Here is a 14477-nt window from a genome sequence, read left to right on the forward strand (position 1 = left end):
TGCCTCTCTCCAGAAGGCCTTTCTGTTCCTCAGAATGGGTTTGGAATCTCCTGCCTGCACGAAGCATGCACAGGCTCTCGCTACTGCTGCCGGGCTCCTTGCCGCCGAGCGCTCTGCAGCCACCAGCTCCGGCCTGCAGGCGCAATTGGCCACATGTTCTACTCGCCTCTGAGTCCTGCTTTTCTCTCCCAGGGAGACCCCCAAGTGCTGAGAGCACAAAACTACACTTTAGGACTCTTCCTCTCGGCCCGAAGTGCTTATCACAGCCTGAGCACACAGCACACACCAAACGTACTTATGAGAAACTGAAATTAACAGGCTGGATTTCCTGTCCACACATGACTTCTGTTATTTAGATCTGGGCCTAGAAAGCAGAGATTTTACATTTTCCTCTTTATATCCCCTTCTCACCACTGCTATAGACATAGTGTTTTACACAGATTTTTTGGTGAATGAATACATACTGTAAATTTAAAAATAGATAGTCTCAAAGCTCCAGGAAATGATGCTCCAAAAGTAATTCTACAGATTGACTTCTTATGCCCTGGAAAGAGGTGTCAATGTGTCAGCAAAATTTAGGGCCAGACAGCTACACTGTGTTGGCCTCCAAGGCACAGCCCATGTCTTCCTCATATAATTATGCCACATGCCTAGCATAGCATCTGGCACAAAAGTGAGTTGATAGGTGTTTGCTGAATGACTGACTGCAGAATGGATGAAAGTAGAATTCAAGAGCAGTGTCCCTAGTGAAGGTTTTGTATAAGCTTGATTTCCCACAATTCTTTTTATCTATAGAGAAGAACCCAATAGAATTCCAAATCCCCAGAGTTGTTTTCAACTCTAACCTCCCAGATAGAAGATCATGTAAAGTCCATTGCCATTTTCATGAAGATTTCAAGATTTTATAAAATCTCTAACAAACAAAATATAAAAAATACTGCCTTGGAAGGTGGTGCTGTTCAGTCGCTCAGTCGTGTCCAACTCTTTGCGACCCCATGGACTGCAGTATGCCAGGCCTTCCTGTCCGTCACCAACTCCCAGAGTTTACTCAAACTCATGTTCATTGAGTCAGTGATGCCATCCAACCATCTCATCCTCTGTCGTCCCCTTCTCCTCCTGCCTTCAATCTTTCCCAGCATCCAGGTCTTTTCAAATGAGTTGGCTCTTTGCATCATGTGGCCAAAGTATTGGAGCTTCAGCTTCAGCACCAGTCCTTCCAAAGAATATTCAGGGTTGATTTCCTTTAGAATTGGCTGGTTGGATCTCCTTGCAGTCCAAGGGACTCTCAAGAGTCTCCAGCACCACAGTTCGAAAGCATCAATTGTTCAGTGCTCACCCTTCTTTGGAGAAGGCAATGGCACCCCACTCCAGTACTCTTGCCTGGAAAATCCCATGGACAGAGGAGCCTGGTGGGCTGCAGTCTATGGGGTCGCTAAGAGTCGGGCATGACTTTCACTTTCACTTTTCACTTTCATGCATTGGAGAAGGAAATGGCAACCCACTCCAGTGTTCTTGCCTAGAGAATCCCAGGGACGGGGGAGCCTGGTGGGCTGCCGTCTATGGGGTCACACAGAGTCGGACATGACTGAAGCGACTTAGCAGCAGCAGCAGCACCCTTCTTTATGGTCCAACTCTCACATCCGTCCATGACTACTGGGAAAACCATAGCCTTGACTGGATGGACCTTTGTTGGCAAAGTGATGTAGAGATGTATTTAAGCTTACAGCAGGTGCTTTAATAGCTGTAAGAACAACATGCTGTGAGCGCACAGAGGAGAGAACAGTCGGTCCCTGTGGGCTGGGGTTGGGTGCTGGGAGGGTCAGGTGAGGTTGGTCTTCACACCCTCGTTAAAGACACAGGGGCTTAATGCAGCTGCTTTGGCAGGTCAAGCCTGTATTTGCCTGCTGGACTGAGAGAGCCCGCCTGGACCTGGCAGGCCTGACCTCTTAGCCAAGCAGCCAACGTACCAGCTAAGGCCCTGACGTCTGTGGTTCCCTGAGGTCCCTGTCGGGGGGATGGTTAGCACCTCGGCCAGGCACTCAGCAAAGTGTCCTCTTAAAAGACAGAACCATTCAGTAATCATGTGGGAACAGCAGCCGGATCCCTGTGATAACCGACCTCACTTCACATCTGGAGAGCGAATGGAGTTTACCCAAACCCAGTGGAATGAGACACCCGACACGTGTCTGTTACCCTTCACCCCATCATTGGTCTATAAGGCAGCAGGTGCAAGCTCAATATTGTTTTGCAAATAAATTGTAGCCAGGAGACCCAAATCTGAGGGTCACTGCCTTTCCTTTTTTTTTTAATTTATTGTTTTAACATAGATTTCAGTGGCTCTGGGTAATTCCTATAATAACATTACTTTCCTAGCCTGGAGACAGATGAGTGCAGTTAGAAATCCTGCCCTGTGCAATGCATGCTGGGAGCGTGCCGAGCACTTGAATGCCACGGGCCAAGCAGCTGGGAGGGAGAGGAGGCCAAGAACCACACCCTGCAGGTTCATTCCTTCAGAAGCAGGGGCCAAACAGAGAAACGAAGTACATGCCCATCGACGGCTGCCAAAGAGATGCCCTCAGTACACCATCCAGATCCAGAGAGCACCCAGTCATAAAGTGCCAACAGCCGCTGCAGCCGCACAGAGAGGCCACTGTGGGCCCGGCTCTGCGCCAGGCCAGTCACCCTCGCTGGCTTATGACCGTCGGTGCTGCCTCCCAGAGAACACAATCCCACTACAAACAAGGGAATGGGCTCAGAGCAATCACAGAACTTACCTAAAGCCCCATAAATAGGAAGTGGCAGTGCACGAATTCAAAAGCAAGTCTAAGTGCATGCCTACCTGATCAATATCTGCTATCTATATCTATGCATCTATGTTCACCTCCCATCCATCCGCTCATATACCTGTCCGTCATCTATCCCGTGGTGTTAATAGGAGTCACATCCTCAGAGACTCAGGAACAGCAATGACCTTCTCCGTCTTCCCCACAAGGTGACTCTGGGGTCAGAGTTTAAGCATGTTTCTTTGTGGACTTGTCCCTGAACTCAGGCTTCTCGGGACCTGCGGTGAACTCACTGCTGAGTGGTCCAGGCACTCTGCTGCCTAGCAAGGTCTTACTCTAGAAATGAGGCAGGATGGGACCCAACCAGTGAGCCATGGTCAGGCTCCAAGAAGCCATCTTTTTGTGACTTTCTGTGAGAGCTCTCGTTTCTCTTTCATGAATAACAAACCATCAAATCCACAAATATCATTCCCCAGCATGGAATACATGGGGCGGGAAGATGGACAATCAATTCCTAGCAGAATCTGACATACTCAAAGCCCCAGTACAAATATGTCTCATCCATGCCTATCACAGATGACTGAAATTCTACTGTTAGAAAATCATTTCTCTGCTTTACCCAAGCAATCCAATTCTGCAATATAACCTTCAGATGTGTTTAAAAAGTGGATGGGATAATAACGGCATGTGGCAGCACTATTTGTAATAAAACAATTTAGAGACAAGAGAGGATGATTAAATACATGGAGGACTGGTTAAACAGAGGAATAGCTAAACTGTGTTACATCCATACCATGCATAGATAATATGCAACGATTAAAAGAATGAGCCTACTGATGTTGAAGCTGAAACTCCAATACTTTGGCCACCTGATGTGGACAGCTAACTCATGTGAAAAGACCCTGATGCTAGGAAAGATTGAGGGCAGGAGGAGAAGGGGACAAGAGAGGATGAGATGGTTGGATGGCATCACCAATACAATGGACATGGGTTTGGGTGGACTCTGAGAGTTGGTGATGGACAGGGAGGTCTGGCGTACTGCGGTTCATGGGGTCACAAAGAGTCGGACACGACTGAGCGACTGAACTGAAATGAACTCTATACACAATGAAACAATCTCCCAAAGCTGTAAAATGAACAACGCAAGATGAAGAATTCCATGTTGAATAACACCCATACAATGGGTCAGTTCAAACGCACGGAGACCCGCTCTGGAAGGATGGAGACCCGCTCTGGAAGGATGGAGACCTTTGGTGTCAGCGGTGGCTGCAGAGAGGGAAATTGGGTGCATGGGGGCCTGAGCAGGATCAGTGGCTGCCACAATTTCTGCCAATGGCGCCGTCTGGAGCTGAGCCACGAGGTGGTCCTGGTGGAACGAGGGCTCTGCAACGTTGACGAGCACAACATGTATTATGTAATAGAAAATGAAATTTAAATTTAAACATATGTTAGGAAGGTAGAATGAGGTCATTATGATAAAATACATTATTCCTTATACTTCTGAGGGTTTGGGTCATTTATTTTTTTCATTCATTCAGGAAATACTGATTTAGTCCCAACCAGTGGGGTATGCTGAGTACACAGAGGTGAGTAAAAGAGATCTTACTCCTACGTGAAAGTCATGTATGCTTGGGAGTGTGCATACCATCAGCTGTCACTCACTGAGCGCCTGCTGGGAGCCCAGGGCCCAGCAACAGGCACGGTGGCCCAGAGCACAGTTGGGGGCTGACCGTCTGGAGGCTGAGCCCACCTCTACTCTTAAGAGGGGATCACTAACCCTCTGTGCCTATTTTCTCATCTGTAAACAGGGACTAATAACAGTTTGTTCCTCACTGAGTTGTGGTGAGGATGAAATTAGCTGACACTTGTCAGGTTCTTAGAACAATTCCTGGCTGGGCTCACCGTGCCCGCATCCTGTGTGTTTATTACTCCCTGCCCAGCCCAGCATGCTACAGATACAGCGGCAATGAGACAGCCCCAGCCCACGCGCACAGAGGGTTTACCATCCCTGGAGGCAGATATTAAACACATAATTACCATTGTGTCTGTCTCCCAGGGAGAGACAGAAAAATAAATAGGTAACTATCACCCCACGTGCTGAGCACTCCTGGGCCATAGGACTGCAGGTGGAGGAGGAAAAACGCTGAGTCTAAAGGCAGAGTCGGGTCTCAGTAGCAGAAGGTGGGGGAAAGGGTGCCCCAGGCCAGGGCACAGCTGAGCAAAAGCAGGCAGGCCTGCGGAGGGAACGAGCTTCCGGGTCAGAGTGTGTGATGCAAGGGAGGGGGAGCTGGGAGTGGGGAGGGCAAGCAGAGGCCGGCTAGGGAAGGGATCGGGAAGGGATCTGGGTTCATCCCCAGAGCAATGGGAACCCACAAAGGCGTTCAGCAACTCGGTAAGACTTGCCCTTTACGAAGACCGTGCTGACCGCAGGCAGCACATGACCTGCAGGGCGGCAAACTTGGAAGCAGGCAGACGAGAGAGGCCGCCAGGTCAGAGAGAGGAGCATCGAGAAAGTCTCCCTCCCAGAAGAGAACCTTGCAGGGGAGAGAATGCTTAACACCCCGTGTGCCTCCCGTGCTCCGCGGAGGCTGCTCCTGTGAAGGGCGAGGGATCGCGCACACAGGAGAGGCTTTGTCAGGCCAGGCCTCTGGGTCTGCTTCTCTCCTCGCTGTGTCTCCAGTGCCAGCAGCAGGGCCTGGCACACCGTCTGCACCCAGTAGGGGATCACCGTCTTGGAGGCGGCGCCGGCAGAGCGCACAGGACGCACAGGGCCACTGAGACGGCGCAGCCAGGGAGGCAGGGGACAAACCACGTGGCTCAGCAGCCGGACAGGTGAGCACTTCAAGAAGCGATTTGCGGCCACGAAGTTCAAGGAGGATAAACCCTTCCTGGGCGGTCCAGTCATTAAGAATCTGCCTTCCAATACAGGGGACACCGGTTCGATCCCTGGTCAGGGAACTAAGATCCCACACGCCGCGGGGCACCTAAGCCCGAACGCTGCAGTTACTGAGCCTGCGCTCTGGAGCCGGTGCACCCCAGCTGGAGAAGGCTCTTGCTGAAACTAGAGGCCTGCTTGCCATAACAGAGTCCCAGCACAGCCAAAGAGAAGACAGGGAGGATACATCCAAAAGGCATCCATCAGATTTTGTAACTGCTACCATGACGATGTTGTCATAGCTCTGTCAGCCAACAAGCTCAGGGAGCATCACATACACACAGATTGTATTTAGGGCCTGACCTTGAGGGGTGCAGACACAGTGGAAGACACCCCATTTTCTTGATGTCCACAGGCTAGTCAGGAAGACCTCGTTATTCACAGCATAGGCACGTCACAGTGTTACAAAACTACATTTCTGGTTTCGGGAGCTCTCCCCTGGATCACTTCCCTGGAGTCCTATATCTTGATAATGAAGGCATGGAACAAACAGGCCTTGTCTTCACTCATTAATTCCTGAGGTGGGAGTTGCTCAGTGTTTGCCAAGAGAGTTGCTTAAATACAACTGCAAATTTGCAAAATAGATGTTGCCATAAGGAAGAAGCATCCTAGCTGTATAAATATTTCATAAAAATTTTTCATTACAACAGAGACAAAAGACTGGGGACGCTGGCAGTCACAATTAGTATTGTCTAACAGGGCAGATACGAGTCCACCCAATATGCAAAGGACTGTTAATAACAACAAGTATCAATACTTTGAACCAAAGTCTGTAGTGGTCCCTTTTACTTCTTCCTCCTAAACAATTCAGTGCCAAAGGCATCAGGTGGAGCAGAGAGGTGGGCGTTCACGGTGGGGCTGGAGGGCAGGAGGCCATGGAGGCCCAAAGCGGGGTCAGAGCCCCAGGGACAAGGAGGACCTACGCAGGGGGGTGGCCTGACCTCTGCTGTCACCAGCTGACCAGGTAAGGGGCGGACTCCTCAGAGGGCTGAGGAGCGGCAGCCTGGCATGTGGCATCAGAGCATTAGAACATCTCCATAGGAATGAGCACATCTACTGTCCAGATCGTGGATCCTAAATACCAATTTCCATTAAAATGTGGGACTTCCCTTGTGGCTCAGTAGCTAAGAATCTGCCTGCCAATCCTGGGGACACAGGTTCGATCCCCTGTCTGGGAAGATTACACATGCTATGGAGTAACTAAGCCCCTTCACACGACTGCTGAAACCCACACAACCCTACAGTCAGCAAGCCGCAGTTACTGAAGCCCATGTGCCCAGAGCCTGTGCTCTGCAACCAGAGAAGCCACTGCGGTGAGAAGCTCGTACAGCTAGAGAGGAGCCCCTGCTCTCCATAATGGAGAAAGGCCACACGCCGCAAAGAAGACCCGACACGGCCAAAATAAACAAACACGGCGATGTGCGCAGGTCAGAATGGGGCCTTTTGAAGGAGGTTGCCACTTTCCTCATTACCTTCACCTTTTCAGTTCAGTCAGTTCAGTCGCTCAGTCCTGTCCGCACGCCAGGCCTCCCTGTCCATCACCAGCTCCCGGAGTTTACGCAAACTCATGCCCATTGAGTCAGTGATGCCATCCAGCCATCTCATCCTCTGTTGTCCCCTTCTCTCCTGCCTTCAATCTCTCCCAGCATCAGGGTCTTTTCCAATGAGTCAGCTCTTCGCATCAGGTGGCCAAAGGATTGGAGTTTCAGCTTCAGCATCAGTTCTTCCAATGAAGATCCAGCACTGATCTCCTTTAGGATGGACTGGTTGGATCTCCTTGCAGTCCAAGAAACTCTCAAGAGTCTTCTCCAACACCATAGTTCAAAAGCATCAATTCTTCGGTGCTCAGCTTTCTTTATAGTCCAACTCTCACATCCATACATGACCACTGGAAAAACCATAGCCTTGACTAGACGGAGCTTTATTGGCGAAGTGATATCTCTGCTTTTTAACATGCTATCTAGATTTATCATAGCTTTTCTTCCAAGAAGCAAGTGTCTTTTTATTTCATGACTTCAGTCACCATCAGCAGTGATTCTGCAGCCCTCGAATATAAAATCTGCTAGTGTTTCCACTTTTTCCACATAGTCAATTTCTATTGACTGAGGAAGGCCAAGAGCTCTGGTTGGTAACACAGAGGTAGGGGTATGGGGGAATGGGGAATTAGTGCTTAATGGGGACGGATTTTAAGACAGGGATGAAGAAGAAGACCTGGAGGGGGATGGTGGGGACGGTTGTACAACGTGTGTGTGTGTGCACACTGTCACTGAACTGCACACGTAAAGCTGGATAAGATGGTAAGTTTTGTGTTATACATATATTTTCCCACAATAAAAATTTTAAATTAAAAAAGGAAACCAATTGTTAAGTTACATTCACTTTAAATGTTTAGTTTCAAACTGTCGGTGGGAAGAGTGACACCAGCATTTATGTGTCTTGAATTAAATATCAAACAGCCTCTAACCCAGGCTTCCTGCTCCAGCACCATAGGGAGAATCTTGTCTCGGAAAGGAAGGCTTCTGTGTTTGTTTCACATGGCCAAACATTAACTTTATGACTCTGTGAAAATTTGGGAATACTCTTTCTGCCAAACCTGACTGTGAATGTCCATTCTTAGAGAGTTTTAGAAGATCTGAGAGCCTTGGTCTTCAAAGCAAACCTTCTTGTAGTTACTAAGCCAAATAAAGCAATCCAACCCAGGGGCAGAACTCCAAGGAATGACAGTGCTGTGGGTGAGAAAGGCAAGCCCGTCTGTTTCATAGTTTGCTTGGCCTGAAAAACTAGAACAAGCATGTTTGCTTATTTAGTTCAAAGACTCTGCAGTGCACGGTCACACCAAATTCCTGTAGCCACGAAACACGACACAGGGGTCCAGAGGCGGTTTACATGCATGAGGCTACGAACAGCGAGTGTGGAGTCACATGATTTCACAGATGAGTCCAGGGATAAACCAGGAAGTTGCTTTAATGTCTGGCTACACTTTCACCGCACAGCTCCACCAATGGCATGACCTACAAGCCTACTTCAAGGCTCGCTAGCTGGAAGAGCAGAAGGCTCCATGCATGTCCACTGCTTAGGAAAGGACTGGCCGAGTGATAATGACCTGACCCTCTGCCTGCATCCATAGAAGATATGCTGAGCTAAACAGCCAAGCTTTTTGATTCACTGGAGCTCAGCCTCTTCACGTCAAGCCCCAGATATGCCAGGACAGACACTGCTTTAGAGCCTTCCGATGCTATGATTTTCTCCTTGTTTTGTTTGGCCACCCTACATGGCATGGGGGATCTTAGTTCCCTGACCAGAGATCGAACCTGTGCTCCCTGCTTTGCGAGTACAGAGTCTCAATCGCTGGACAACCAGCAAGTCCCCCAGTGTGATGATTTTCATAATCTGTAACTACCTAGGCAGTAATTCATGAGTTGATGGTGGTATGACTATCAATTTTCCTAAATTCCTTTGTTAAGAGTATGTGTGTGTTTCTTTAATTGAGAGTAAAATTAACTTGAATTGGTCATTACTTAGAATGACGCGTCTCAGAAGTATACTTTAGTCCAGAATTACACTCATGCTGCCCTGAAGGATGAATGCCATCTGACAGTGTAAATGCATGGAAACAAACATATAAAAGAGCCCTACTGCAGAAGTAAGCACGCCGAGACAAATATAACATTTGTCCTTTAAACTTAATCCTCTTATGCCAGGTCTAATATAAGACAGTTTGGTTTAAAGGGCATGTGTACATATGGGTTATATTTCAGAAGACGCATAAGTGATCTAACTCCAAACAAGAACAAGCTGGGTTCCAAAAGGTTCGTTTACATGCATCTGTAGACAGCGATGGGCTTCCCCCGTGGCTCGGTGGTGAAGAAGCGCCTGCAATGCAGAAGCCGGAGACTGGGGTTAGATTCTTGGATCGGGAAGATCCCCTGGAGAAGGGGATGCAACCTTCCCCAGTACTCTTGCCTGGAGAACCCCATGGACAGAGGAACCCGGTGGGCTACAGTCCACGGAGTTGCAAAGAGTTGGACACGACTGAAGCAAACTGGCAAGTGCTTCACAGACAGCGATGCCGAGGTGGTCAGAGGACGCTATGGGATGGCTCAACCCGATGTTTCAAAGGGCGTTTCAGCGCATCCAGAGAAGCCAAGCCTGGGCCTGCGTCTGAGCTGCCCCGGGGGAGGGTTCACGGGCTGAAGGCACGACCTGTGACGTCAGTACTCCCTCCCTGCTCTGCTTTCCCATTGAGACCCTCTGAGGTTTCATTTTCTGAGTATCCCTGGCCACCAAATGTCTGGGATTCGATCCCAGTTGTAAAAGCTCTTTATTACCATTGTGTAAAGCCAGGCACTGTTCCCCGCCCCGTCAGTGGGCACTGGAACCTTGGCGGTGCTACTTTAGAGGTCACTATTGGCCCAGAGTATAGTTTAGAAGCCACGACTGGCTCCAGGAGTTGGTGATGGACAGGGAAGCCTGGTGTGCTGCAGTCCATGGGGCCCCAAAGAGTCCCACACGACTGAGGGACTGGACTGAACTGACTGATTAGCCCAGAGTGCTTCCCAGGTGGCAGAGTTGGTAAAGAATCTGCCTGCCAATGCAGGATGCATGGGTTCGATCCCTGTGTCAGGAAGATCCCCTGGAGCAGGAAGTGGCAACCCACTCCAGTATTCTTGCCCAGAGAATCCCTTGGACAGAGGAGTCTGGTGGGCTACAATCCATGGGTTTGCAAAGAGTCAGACACAACTGAGTAACTGAGTGCACACAGCTGGCCCAGATGAAAGCCAGGGCTCCATTAGAAGTCCCTGCGTCGACTCAGAGGGAGGCCCCTGGGCAGCCTTGAAGGGCGGCGTGCAGTCAGCCCAGACAATCATGGGGAGAATGCTGGAAGCCTCCCAGGGCCACCCTAACGCAGAGTCTGCCCTTGGCCACAAGGGTGGCGGGCAGAACCTGTCCTTCAGGGTCCTGCCCTGAGCTGCCACAAGAAGACAGCGAGGCCGACTGCGGTGTTTCCATGGGAACGCTGTGGGGTGTGCTTGTCTATTTCCATGGAACCTGTCACCATGGCACCTACTCGATCTGAAAAACAGGCTAAAAGCAGAACATACAGGAAAGCAGGGAGTCACCCCCCTGCAGCCCCCTTCTCCCTCTACCATCTGAGCCACTAGGGAAGCCATAGGTACAGCCTAGAGATGAACAGTTTTCATTTGTCAGCCATACCCTAATGAGGATGAAAAGGTAATGCAGATCAAGTGTTCAGCTGTGCATGTTAAATAAGCGGGTGGGAGCCAGCCTGTAGGTGCAGCTGACACGGAGTAGCTACGGAAAGCAGGCCAGGTGCTCTGCTGCCGGGCCGGGAGCCTCCCCCGTCGGCCCTGCCTCCCAGCGTCTTAGTTTCCCGAGTCAATCGATTTCATTTGTGTTTAAACCAGTTTCAGTTGGATTTCCTATAACATGAGGATTAAAAAACAAATTCCTGGAACATTACTTCCTCTCTACTAGTTTCAGACCCTTACCTCATTAGAGCTCAATTCCAAAGCTAGGTCTTGGAGGAAGTTCACCTAGTTCTATTTCACCCTTTATCTCCAGCCCCTGCGCACTGTCTGTGGGGTGGTGATCACATATACGCCCCGAACTATAAAAGCCTGTGAGACTGGTGGTGTCTCCACTTGTCCAAAGAGGAAGCTGAGGTCCAAAAAGGGCAACACATTCAGTAATGGACAATAAGATCAGGACCAGAAATGATTCAGCTCTGTATGGTCTATAAACTATTAATAAGTTCTGGGTTCTTTTTCTAAACAGTCAATTCTTCAGTACCCTAGTTGGATTATAAATCTCTTAAGTCCAAGGCTAGTTTTCCTTCTGTTGTAACACTTGCGATGTGTTTGTTACCAAATGGTCAGGGAACCTCCTGCAGCCTGGAACACACTGGGCTCAGGGGCCCGACAATACCCGGAGGTCTGCTGAGTACTTTAAAAAGTGCCGGGCACCGAGCTAAGGGCTTGACATATGTAATCTCATTTTTAAAAAATGGTTCATTGTATTTACGTTATTCTTGGACCCACAGGCAAGTGGCCTTTGGCCAAGGCCTGTGAGTGCAGCCTCTTAGGATTGGAATAGAGTCTCTATTCCGAGGGACAGACACAGAGGGCGGGTCCCCAACAGGGGCAGAGGGCAAGGCGGGAAGGCCAAGGACTCTGGCGTTGACCCCTGGTTCTACTTCTTGTGATCTGAGTGGTGTTAGGCAAGTTACTTTGAGTTTTGGGGTTCTGTTTTGTCACTTGTCAAATGAAGATATAACCCCAACACCTCTCTGGGTTGCTGGAAGATTAAATCACATCACACACCCAGCACAATGGTTGGCATAGTTTTGCTTTTTCCCTATTATGTTTCTTCCCGATGAGCACTTTCAGCCACCTGCCCCACCCCACCCCCACCCCAGCTCTGAGGACGGTGGCCAAGCCCACCCAGGAGCCACAGAGATAAAGAAATTCAAGAGAACACTGGCTTCCAGGGGTGGGGGGAGTTTCCATCCCGTTCTTTGCCAAACATAGATTTGCTGCTAGAAAGCCAGGGCGCGCCCAGGAATGGTTGTAGCCCAGGCTGCTTGGTTCCACTGCGAATTCATTGTGGTTGGATTATAACGAAGGCGTTTTCCTTTTGTCTCTGCCTAGTGAGCCACAAACAGTTCCAGATCCGCCTCATTAAAGAAAGGAAAGGGGGTTTGCTGGGAGGCTCGGTACACATTTTCAATGAAGACGTGCGGTCGTTCTTCAGAGCAGCCAAGCTCCCCTTCGATGTGGCATGTCACCACATAGCCAGTGTCCACTCAGCACAGGTAACTTACACCTCTCTAGGTAAACTTGAGGGAGCAGCATTTCTCTGGGGCTTAGCTGAGGGACAGGAAGAGATTCCTTTCCATTTTATCCCCTCTTCTCATCTGCTCTTTTACCCAAAGAATATGGGTAGGCCAGCATTTCTATGTACCCAAGAATGCCACTTCTCGTGTTGAATAGTTAGATCCTCCACTGGAAGCAGTTCAGTTCCTATTTATGGGAGGCAGTGCTCTCAAAGTGCAGATGTTTGGGACACCAGTATCAGTACCCTGGAGTGCATGCAAATGTCTGGCTCCATAGTTTTCCTCTGAATTAGGCTCACTATGAAAGACCGAGAACCTTTGTTGTCGTTCAGTTGCTAGGTTGTGTCTGACTCTTTGTGACCCATGGGCTGCAGCACGCCAGGCCTCCCTGCCCATCACCAACTCCTGGAGTTCACTCAAACTCGTGTCCATCGAGTCAGTGATGCCATCCAGCCATCTCTTCCTCTGTTGCTCCCTTCTCCTCCCACCTTCAATCTTTCCCAAAAATCAGGGTCTTTTCCAGTGAGTTGGTTCCTTGCATCAGGTGGCCAAAGTATTGGAGCTTTAGTGTCAATCAGCTCTTCCAAAGACTATTCAGGGTTGCTTTCCTTTAGGATTGACTGGTTTAATCTCCTTGCTACCCAAGGGATGCTCAAGAGTCTTCCCCAGCACCCCAGTTCAAAAACAATTCTTCAGACCTCAGCCTTCTTTATGGTCCAACTCTCACATCTGTACGTGACTACTGAGAACCTTAGGTAGCAGTTAAGAACATGGGTTTTAGACTCAGATATACGGACTAACTCTGAGCTCCAGCTCTACCGCCTACTGACAATGCACCTTGGGCAGAGTAGTCAGCCTCGCTGGGTCTTAGTTTCATCACCTGTACAAAGGGAGTGCACGACAGTCAGAGGCCATGGAGCTCATGTGGTTGTTATAAGGGTGAAATGAAATAACACATATTTAGCAATAATTGGCATATAGGATAGGAAATATGCACTGTGATAACTCTTCCAAAAGTCTTAGGACCCTGTGAAAAATGATAAACTTACATCACAACCAGTGTGAGGGTCTCTGCTTGTGTTTTCTATCGGTGCAAGTTTTGAAAAGTCTACAGATCAGCAACCAGACCTGATGGTGTTTATTATGAGCCGTGAGGTTGCCACCAGGACTCTCCTCTGAGCCTCGACAACGGGACAGCCAGGAGGGGGCAGCAAAAGAGAGCCAGAGACGAACTCTGTAGCCATTAGAATCTCGGTGCTGACAAGTCAGGAGCATTTACTTGGCATGTCCAGGCTGGTACTAATTTCGAAAGATACCAAGTCCGGTAGATGCAGTCTAGCATCTGATAGCATCAGCAATTGCAATCAGCATATTGATCACATGCTGAGTGAGTGTATATTAGCCCTGCGGGTGGTGGCTGTCTATCTGACTCCTGGTTTTCATAGATTATTTACTTTAGGCAGTCACACAAGCATGGCTTTATTGTAGAAAACAACAAAGCTTAATTGCAATGTAGATGTTAGGAGATAGTATAAACCAAGGGTTGGCAAATATTTTGGTATAGCCTGTGAGTTAAGAATGGTTTTCGTAGTTTTCAGTTCAGTTCAGTTCAGTCGCTCAGTCCTGTCCGACTCTTTGCAACCCCATGGACCACAGCACACCAGGCCTCCCTGTCCATCACCAACTCCCGGAGTCCACTCAAACTCATGTCCTTTGAGTCGGTGATGCCATCCAACCATCTCATCCTGTGTCACCCCCTTCCCCTCTTGCCTTCAATCTTTCCCAACATCTCCCAACGTTTATATTTTTAAACGTTGTTAAAAAGAAGGAGGGGGAGCGGAAATAATAACAAAATGATAGTTAATTTTATGCATCAACCTGGTGCACAGTACCGAGATAGTGGGTT

The 14477-nt window shown here is 49.1% G+C and overlaps 1 long non-coding RNA gene across 1 annotated transcript in view; it reads right to left on the reverse strand.

Moving 5' to 3' along the window:
- Positions 1 to 9382: 9382 nt before the first annotated feature.
- The window catches only part of LOC102400631, a 33199-nt gene continuing 28104 nt past the window's right edge, over positions 9383 to 14477 (reverse strand). Inside the window, exon 3 of the long non-coding RNA XR_329076.4 lies at positions 9383 to 9591. This is a non-coding gene — a long non-coding RNA (uncharacterized LOC102400631). The remainder of the gene's footprint in view (positions 9592 to 14477) is intronic.

The sequence above is a fragment of the Bubalus bubalis genome, chromosome 11, assembly GCF_019923935.1.
Source record: "Bubalus bubalis isolate 160015118507 breed Murrah chromosome 11, NDDB_SH_1, whole genome shotgun sequence".
In the NCBI taxonomy this organism is placed as follows: domain Eukaryota; kingdom Metazoa; phylum Chordata; class Mammalia; order Artiodactyla; family Bovidae; genus Bubalus; species Bubalus bubalis.